Source organism: Hyla sarda, chromosome 1, assembly GCF_029499605.1.
Source record: "Hyla sarda isolate aHylSar1 chromosome 1, aHylSar1.hap1, whole genome shotgun sequence".
NCBI classification, from domain to species: Eukaryota; Metazoa; Chordata; class Amphibia; order Anura; family Hylidae; genus Hyla; species Hyla sarda.
Genome location: NC_079189.1, coordinates 41934534 through 41943175, shown reverse-complemented (window position 1 = coordinate 41943175; position 8642 = coordinate 41934534). Strand labels below are relative to the sequence as shown.

The following is an 8642-nucleotide window of genomic DNA, read 5'->3' as shown; positions in this document are numbered from 1 at the left end:
TTTTTTTTTTTTTCGTTCACACTGTTCACCGTACGGGATCATTAACATTTTATTTTAATAGTTTGGACATTTACGCACGCGGCGATACCAAATATGTCCATAAAAAAAAATTTACGCTTTTTGGGGGTAAAATAGGAAAAAACTGACGTTTTACTTTTTTATTGGGGGAGGGGATTTTTCACTTTTTTTTACTTTTACTTTTACATTTTTTTACATTTTTTTTTACACTTGAATAGTCCCCATAGGGGACTATTCATAGCAATACCATGATTGCTAATACTGATCTGTTCTATGTATAGGACATAGAACAGATCAGTGTTTTCGGTGATCTTCTGCTCTGGTCTGCTCGATCACAGACCGGAGTAGGAGATGCCGGACGGAGGAAGGAGAGGGGACCTCCGTGCGGCGTTATGAATGATCTAATCACCGCAGCAGCGCTGCGGGCGATCCGATCATTCATTCAAATCGCGCACTGCCGCAGATGCCGGGATCTGTATTGATCCCGGCACCTGAGGGGTTAATGGCGGACGCCCGCGAGATCGCGGGCGTCGGCCATTGCCGGCGGGTCCCTGGCTGCGATCAGCAGCCGGGATCAGCCGCGCATGACACGGGCATCGCTCCGATGCCCGCAGTTATGCACAGGACGTAAATGTACGTCCTGGTGCGTTAAGTACCACCTCATCAGGACGTACATTTACGTCCTGCGTCCTTAAGGGGTTAAACTGCTTCCAATCTATAAAGAAAGTTTTGCTATTTATTATATACTTTTTAATACAACAAATGATTGCCCTAGGGCCCTCGTCAACCTTGGTGTAATTTATAGTTTGAATTTACATATAAAACCAATGAAATAAATAAATAAATAAACAATGAAAAATGTGCAAGGTTTGAAACATGTAACCAGTTGAAAGTAACTATTTAATGCCAGTAGTACAAAAGGTAATAAATGGTATCAAATAATGATATATACTACTGGAAAGGAGGAAAATAAGGAATAAGTCTTAATTGTACAGTCCTGTATTAACTGTGAAAGAAAAATTGATCATTTTAACAATATTTTTTTTAGTCCTAACAGCAGCACAGATGGGGTTAACTACCCATGGATGGGTAAGATGACGGAAATGTTAATGAGCCCAAGTAGTAACAATAGAATTAAAGTAAATATGACCCTTTATAGAGAGAGAGAGATCACCCCCAGCTCACTGTGTCATAACAAGTAAACCAAAAACTAGGGTGGGATATTTGTGTGCTGCTGTTAGGACTAAGGGACAACAAATTATTGTTAGAAATTAACAATTCCCTTACATCCTACCAGCAGCACAAATGGGGAGTTAGCAAGAAAAGGACCCTTATTGGAGGACTCTCCTGCCTGACAGAACTTAGTACAGTTTGCCCTATGGGCAAATAATCAGACATCCTAGCATCAAGCCTATAATGGGAGATAAAAGTAGACTCGGTGCTCAACAAGACTGCGCTGCAGATGAATTCCAAAGAGAGCAAGCTTTTTTCTGAGAATGAAGTCGCTACAGCCCTAGATGAATGGGCTCTTACGAAGTCTGGGATAGACTGTGCGACATCGGCTTCCCTAATCGCTTCCTTAATACACCTACTAATAGTAGGTTACCGATTACCGACAAATAGGATAATCTATCCATATAGATCCAGAGGCATCTTGACACATCAAGAGTGTTTAGCACTTGTTGGGACCTTTTAATTCAGATTCCTGAAAGAAGGCATCTTCAGCACAAAGGTTGGAATGAACCTCAGAAGGTCCTGATCCTGAAGGAACTTTGTATATGGTTTGAAGGTCGAAAAGGCCTGCACCTCACCGACTCTTTTGGCTGATGTCACACTCATAGGAAACAAGATGCTTCCTCTTGGAGCCAGATTTCCCTCTCTGGGAGTCGACTTTATCTAGAAGAAAGCAAGTAAAAAATGTGGTAAGCTGAAGTAATGAGCAAATAAAAATTCTGCAGCAGGGACACTATATCAGCAAAGCAACCAACCAATAGGGTAGCACATCTGTGGAGGATTGAAAGGGGTACTCCCACCCTAGACATCTTATCCCCTATCCAAAGGATAGGGGATAAGATGTCTGATCGCGGGGGTCCCGCCGCTGGGGACCCCCGCAATGTTGCATGCGGCACCCACCTGTTTCTTGTCCGGAAGCGCTGGAAGGTCTCGGTCGCGACCACGGGAATGGAAGTCCGTGACATCAGGACTCCGCCCCCATGTGACATCACGCCCCATCACCTCAATGCAAGTCTATGAGAGGAGTGAGTGAGTGACTACAAACACCAAAGAAGCAAATCACTGACATTTATTAATTCATTCTTATTGTTTTTATAAACATCAGTTGACAGGGGTATCAGCTATGTTCACACTGCATAAAAAATAGGGGCATATTTTTGTTTACCTGTTTAATTTCATACATCTATTAAAGGGGTACTCCACTGGCCAGCGTTGGGAACATTTCGTTCCGAACGCTGTGTGCGTGCTGTGGGGGTCAGCCATGCCCCCTTGTGCCATCAGGCCACCCCCCTCAATGCAAGTCTATAGCCAGTGGAGTACCTCTTTAAGGCGGAGTTCACATTAGTGTTGCGTTCCGTTCAGAGGAGTTAAGTCTGTTCAAATTATGGGATTTAAGCAGAGAGAAAAATATGGCAAGCAGTCTATTTTTCTCTGCTCAACTCCTACAAAACAACACCTGACAAAAACCCCACGGATCTCATAAAAAATCATTGGGATCCGTCAGGGCCTTCTGTGTCTGTTAGGCAACAGGCTGTCCAGGTCCATTGTTGGTCAGTAGAAAGGACTCTGAAAGAGTTCAGCGCTAATGTGAACCCGGCCTTATCCGTTATTAAAAAAGTTGCCCTTCCTTTTTTGCCAATTACAGTGAAAATATGCAAGTAAAAAAAATATGAATATTTTTTTTTTTGCATGATATGAATATAGCCTTTTTAATTTTGTATCCATTTTACTTGTTTTTACCCTTACTGTACTTATGTATGCCAATTTATTGTTCCTGTGCACTGAAATATTCCCAGGCATCTGTGGGGCATAGCACACATAAGGCTCTAACAGGCTTATACAGGAGACAGATATGGTAATTTGTGTCAGGTCCAAGGTTACCTTCATAGTGACACCAAGGAGTCCTCACTCCAGAACTGGTGTCCCCTTGCCAGTGATGACCCCAGCACAGTGGCTGTGCCCACTCGTTCATTTTGATGTAGTAGTTTATCGAGGTGCCTTAAAGGGGTACCCGGAGGAAACAAAATGTTTTCAAATGAACTGCTGCCAGAAAGTTATACAGATTTGTAAATTACTTCTATTGAAAAATCTTAATTAATTCTTCCAGTACTTATCGGCTGCTGTATGCTCCAGAGGAAGTTGTGAAGTTCTTTCCAGTCAGACCAGACACTTCTGTCCATGTTAGGAACTGTCCAGAACAGGAGCAAATCCCCATAGCAAAGCTGTCCTGCTCTGGATAATTCTTGACATGGAAACAACTACACAACCTCCTGATGAGCTGATAAGTACTGTAAGGATTATGATTTTTGAGTAGAAGTAATTTACAAATATGTTTAACTTTTTTTGGTACCAGTTGAATAAAAAAACATTATTTTACCTCCGGAGTACCCCTTTTACCTTCCTAAGGCATATACTATTATCTCAAGGAAAGGAAGGGGTTAAAACACCATATCCTTCCATAGATGGCAACTTTCAATCCAATATTTTTTTCCATTATTAATGAGTTTGGGTTATGCTCCCAAGTAGTAAATTCTTATTTCTGTGAAGCATTTTTTGTCCAATTTTTTTTTTTTTCAAATTTTTATTCAGAGGTTTATCGAAATGCTTTGAGTCAGCAAAAAAAAAAATTTGCGTACAGCGATTTTTTTTTGTTCGAATATGCACCATGTTCCAACATAAATCAAGACAACTTATAATTCTGCTTTAATAAATAACATTTAGGAGAGGCAGAACAAGCTATTAAACGGTAGTTCAATAATAAAAGTCCCTGTCGCCAGACTGCGTTGGTCAGATTTTCGTTTGATCTCTTACGGTGTGAGATAGTTTATTGTACTGCTTATTAATCCTTTTTTTCTGGAAGTGTTTTAAAAGTAATCTTTGACTTCACTGACTGTCCAGAACATGAGATTTTTGACTTTTTTTTTTTTTTTTTACTTTTTAAACACTGTCTAAAGCGGAAAAGAACATCTGGTGGATGTTTAAATTGAACGTATGACTAACCACAAGATTGTCTCCTGGAATGAAACCTTGAATTCCCCCTAAGAACTGACATGAAGGAATGTTATGAATTAGATTCAGAACAGGTTAAATAATACTAGTTTTATCAGCCTGTGCTGCTACCATGTGAAAAATGAAAAGCTGAAAAAAAAATCTATTGTAAAAAATAATGTAATAATGTAAAAAAAAAACAAAAAAGCTGAAAAATAATTTTGTTATAATACATAATGTAATGTAAAAACAGAAAAAGCTGAAAAATAAATATAATATATAATGTAATAATGTAAAAAAAAGCTGAAAAATAATATTGTTATAATACATAATGTAATGTAAAAACAAAAAAGCTGAAAAATAAATATAATATATAATGTAATAATGTAAAAAAAAAAGCTGAAAAATAATTCTATTACAATAAATAATGCAGTGTAAAATCAAAAAAGCTGAAAAATAAATATAATATATAAATTAATAATGTGAAAAAGCATCTTTGAAATAGCTATAAATAAAACAATAATCACTTCCATATTTTGTTTTTACTTAGTAAGAAATTGAATATTTACATAAGAAAAAACGAAATGATATTAAATTGACATCCCTTTTATTTCTGTATCATACAAAAGGATTTTAATAAATGCTATTATTTTAATAAAGGTTGATTCACAGTAATACATATATAGAAATACTGAAAATAAATAGAAAATATAAAGTTAATTCAGCTACTTATAACACTAATAAGGCTGGGTTCACACTACGTTTTTCAACTACGGTTCCCGCATACGTTTTCTATCAAAAACCGTATGGGAAAAAAACGGATGGAACATTATGGGAAAAAGTAAACCGTATGCGTTTTTAAACAGTATACTGTTTTTAAAAGTTCATACTGTTCTGGTCGTTTTTATTTTAAAAAAAAAACATACTTTTTGAAAATTCTGTCCATTTTTAATGCGAGGGGTCTTGGGTGGGGACTTTAGGATGCAAATGCGCATGTGCAAAGAAAAAACGCATACGGTTTTGCTGTAAGGAACCGTATACATGTGCGTTTCCCATTGACGTCCATGTTAAAAAAAAAAAAAGGTATGCGGTTGCAATACGGTTTGATGGCTGGTCAAACACGGTTTGGAGTACTGTTTAAAAACGTATTGAAAGCAAACCGTACGCAACCGTATGCATCAGGGTGCATACGGTTTGCAATGCTTTGCCTATGAATACGGTTCTCAATACCGTTCCATACATTTTCACTAATGAAAATGTATGCGGGAACCGTAGTTGAAAAACGCAGTGTGAACCCAGCCTAATAAGGATTTACATAATATATGCATAAATAAAAATACAGATTAAAATAATAAATTCTTAAATATATATATATATACCAAAATGCAAAATCATCGGTAGTTGCAGTATCTTGTAATACCTTTTTATTGGACTAACAAGATTTTGTAGAGACAAGCTTTTGGGATTCCTCCCTTTATCAAGTCATAAGCATTTCTGAGCTCACAAGGAGAAAACACAGGTTCTATCTCACAAAATATGCAGGGGTTAAAACAACATATGTGGAGAATGGACATTAAATTGGGCCATGAATTGTATAGCTATAGGACGATAGACTACAGATAAGGATGTAACTATACTAAACAATACAAATAAGTAAATAAAATAAATAAGTAAATAAATAAATAGCAAAATGAATAAATAAATAAATAACTAATACAAATATTAAACAATACAAATAAGTAAATAAATAAGTAAACAAATAAATAAGTAAATAAATAAACTAAGACAGATATTAAACAATACAAATAAGTAAATAAATACATAAATCAATAAGTAAATTAATTAATAAATCAATAAATCATAAATGACAATTAAATAAATAAAGTAAGTAAAAAAATCAATAAATAGCTAAATGAATAAATAAATAATTAACTAATACAAATATTAAACAATACAAATAAGTAATTAAACAAGTAAACAAATAAATGAGTAAATAAATAAACTAATACAAATATTAAACAATACAAATAAGTAAATAAATACATAAATCAATAAGTAAATAAATTAATAAATAATTAAATCATAAATGACAAATAAATAAATAAAGTAAGTAAATAAGAAGTATCCTCCAGGAAGGTCATTTTTAGGTATAAAATAAAAAATAAACCTAAGACTATGGTCAAAAAGTGTATTTTCAGACACACCTCACTGTAAAATCGCAGAAGTCTGCTCTTTGTAAGTCTATGGGGGAAGGGATTGTTTGTGCACACAAGACATATAAATAAATATACAGGGGACACATCACTTATCTCTGCGGATTTTTACATATAATGTGCACAGACAACCACTTTCCTGTAGACTAACAAAGAGCAAATTAATGTTAAAATTGAGGACGCAAAATCTCCATAATTTTACGAATGTATTTTTTTTTTTACAATATAATAGATCTGAACATACACTGTGTGCTGTGTGAACATAACCTTAATTAGACAAAACAAAAATAAGACAACTAGAATAAAAAAGGGACAATTATAAGATCAATACGTGATAAACACCATTCCAATGCACACAGGATTGCATATTTCATATTCAGTCATTTTGGAAATATAAAAATGCTATGAAAATTTAGGGGGAAAAAAAAGGATAAAAATAAAACATATTGTATAGAATATATTTTATATGTAGTTTTTACCTTAGAGATAATTGCTCCTGCTTTAAAGGGTCTTCTAAATGTCTCATCTCATTTTCCGAAGCCTGAGCTGGCTCTACACAGAGATCAAAGTCGGTGGCCTGTAGGCTTCAGCTGTCTTTCTGCGGCATTTGACATTAAGGCAGAGACCAGTGAAGGACTGAGGATAGTTCTGATGTGCCAGATATCTGGATCTCTATGATTTAGTGAATGCTACTTGTTATTTTCTCCCCATGCGTGTGTAAGATAAAATAGCTTCTTAATTATAATGATCCCATACTTCATAAACACAAGGAAGTATGCCTTTGAATGCACTAAAGTATCCTTGTGATGTTCTTATTAGTAATGGCTTCTTAGAAGTAATCTTCCTATTACGGAGTCATCGGGAGATCGGGGTACAGGCACATAACATGAATTCTGCAAGGTCTCAGAAGATTTAATGCTGGTAGAGGGGGAAAGAATTGTTGATAGACCCTGATTACCCTTCATTTACTATCAAGACCTGCAGAAAGTCCGTGAAATTATTATCATTATTCTTAATTATTTTCATATAGTTTAATTAACGCAAAATTGATTTTTTTCATTTTGTCAAAGGATAAGTCAAAACACTGTTCAGGTTTCTAAAAGTGTCCAATGAGGTGTAATGTTAACTCACTGTTGTTCATAGGTTGCCGCACTTTGCGCTTGCTTTGTACTCCTGAGAACCCCCTATAACAGATGATGTGTAGTCTGGATCCCCCTTCATAACAGTCTGGCTGTAGAGTCTGGAGCTCCCCCTTTAACAGAAATCTGGCTGTGTAGGCTGAAGCTTTCCCTTTTACAGAAGTCTGGCTGTGTAGTCTGAAGCTCCCCTTATAACAGCAGTCTGGCTGTGTTGTCTGGAGCTCCCCCTATAACAGCAGTCTGGCTGTGTTGTCTGGAGCTCCCCCTTAACAGCAGTCTGGCTGTGTTGTCTGGAGCTCCCCCTATAACAGCAGTCTGGCTGTGTTGTCTGGAGCTCCCTCTATATCAGCAATGTGGCTGTGTTGTCTGGAGCTCCCCCTATAACAGCAGTCTGGCTGTGTTGTCTGGAGCTCCCTCTATAACAGCAGTGTGGCTGTGTTATTTGGAGCTCCCCCTATAACAGCAGTCTGGCTGTGTTGTCTGGAGCTCCCCCTATAACAGAAGTCTGGTTGTGTAGTCTGGAGCTCCCCCTATAACAGAAGTCTGGCTGTGTAGTCTGGAGTTCCCACCTTTATAGAATATTAGCTGTGTAGTCTGGAACCACCCCCCACAATTTAACATTTATCTGTTTTTGTAGGCTAGAGCTCCCCATATAACAATCATCCGGCTTTGTTGGCTGGAGCTCCATATATAACATTCACCTGGCTGTAGTCTGGGGCTTCCCCTTTAATAACAGTCTGGCTGTGTAGTCTAAAGGCCCCCCTATAACAGCAGTCTGGCTGTGTAGTCTGAAGCTCCCCCTATAGCAGAAGTTTGGATGTGTAATCTGGAGATGCCCTTATAACAGCTGAAAGGCTGTGTATTCTGAAGCAACCCTTGTAACAGCAGTCTGGCTGTGTTGTCTGGAGCTCCCTCTATAACAGCAGTGTGGATGTGTTAGCTGGAGCTCCCCCTATAACAGCAGTCTGGCTGTGTTGTCTGGAGCTCCCCCTATAACAGAAGTCTGGTTGTGTAATCTGGAGCTCCCCTTATAACAGAAGTCTGGCTGTGT

General features: G+C 37.1%; 1 long non-coding RNA gene across 1 annotated transcript; it reads right to left on the bottom strand.

The window, feature by feature from the left end:
- Positions 1–927: 927 nt before the first annotated feature.
- LOC130300675 (uncharacterized) lies at positions 928–7180 on the bottom strand. The gene is made up of 3 exons (XR_008851517.1): positions 6932–7180; positions 2152–2265; positions 928–1914 (listed from the first exon to the last, which is right to left on the bottom strand). It is a non-coding gene; the product is annotated as an uncharacterized LOC130300675 (long non-coding RNA).
- Positions 7181–8642: the final 1462 nt, after the last annotated feature.